Source organism: Dipteris shenzhenensis, chromosome 2 (genome assembly GCF_047967505.1).
Source record: "Dipteris shenzhenensis isolate YYH24624 ecotype China chromosome 2, Dip_SZ_1.0, whole genome shotgun sequence".
NCBI classification, from domain to species: Eukaryota; Viridiplantae; Streptophyta; class Polypodiopsida; order Gleicheniales; family Dipteridaceae; genus Dipteris; species Dipteris shenzhenensis.
Window position 1 is genome coordinate 46,274,588 of NC_141597.1, and position 1,307 is coordinate 46,275,894.

The following is a 1,307-nucleotide window of genomic DNA, read 5'->3' on the forward strand; positions in this document are numbered from 1 at the left end:
AAGTCAACCACTTTAAAGTCTGCATTCAAGTCCAATGAAGAAGAGCCAATAGGAAAAATGCACTTCCAAAAATTTAAGAAATGCCTAATTTCTGCTTTGCCAAAATCTCATCGTTGCTAAGGCTACCTTGAGGGGCAGATAAAAAATGGATTCACCCAGTGCAACAGTCCGTGTCTCGGTGTGGGTTATGTACCAAATAAGTGACAAGCGCATGTTGTAATCAAAGCTTCCAATGGGGTAAAGCTCGAAATGCGTACTTAATCAAAGCTTCAAATGGGGTAAAGCTCGAAATGCGTACTGGAAAAACGGATTCAGGCATTCACTGTAAATGTAAGTACAATCATTTGAATGCTCTCAAAATTGCCTCCACGGAGGCTCGAACTCCGGGCCTTCAGTTTACAAGACTGACGCTCTACCACTGAGCTATAAAGGCACGCCAAACATTATATATAACAGTTTTTTTTTAATACCTGTATTATAACAGCCCATAACAGCTCAAGCATTTTCTCGCATGTCGTGGCTTTTGGCTAACGACAACGATGAGAATCTCGTGCGCTTTGGGAAAACAAAACGGTCGTGACTTTCTTTGTTGGTACTTGCCGCTGATCGTCGTGCTTGATACCGTTACAATGAGTTATCTTTAGATGATTTCCAAAAGGCTTCAACGTGTCTTAGCGTTAATACTTTCCGTCGCGTGACCAACGTTAAGGCAATTCAGGTCATTGTGGAATCAATCGGTGGGACAATCGAAAATGCAGCCGCGGGACGACGTGCACGAGCTCCAGCAAACGTATGTTTAACGGGACTTAAGCTTTGTTTGACAATTTTATTTATTTTTTAAATAGTAGGCAGCCTAGTGAGCTCTCTCTAATTTTCTGGAACACTCAAATTTTGTATTAAGGAGAACAAACAAGGGAGCACATGATGTGCTGGACACCGCGAGCTAGAGTGAAATAAATATTGCATTTCCTACTACATCCATTGAAGGAACTTGTCCCAAGCTTCTCTCGATTCCTCTAAGAGTGAGTGAGCTCATTGAAACATCTGTGAAGTTTGGGACATTTCCGGGTGTCATTGAAAATTTTACTTTGCTTTGTCTCTTTCAAATTCCCTCTCCCATTGTGTACATCCATCACTCTCATCCAACCACTTTTTTCTCTGATGATCAACATGCTCACTACTACTCAAATTGCTCTCTTTAAGAATCATTGAGATGCTACATACTAAAAATAATACAATTGAAATTTTATGAGGTCAAGACTTTGAGAAGAAAAGAACCATGTCAATTTTTGTCACACATAGGTCTT

General features: G+C 40.4%; 1 non-coding gene across 1 annotated transcript; it reads right to left on the reverse strand.

The window, feature by feature from the left end:
- Positions 1-361: 361 nt before the first annotated feature.
- Positions 362-433, reverse strand: TRNAT-UGU (transfer RNA threonine (anticodon UGU)). The gene has a single exon. It is a non-coding gene; the product is annotated as a tRNA-Thr (tRNA).
- Positions 434-1,307: the final 874 nt, after the last annotated feature.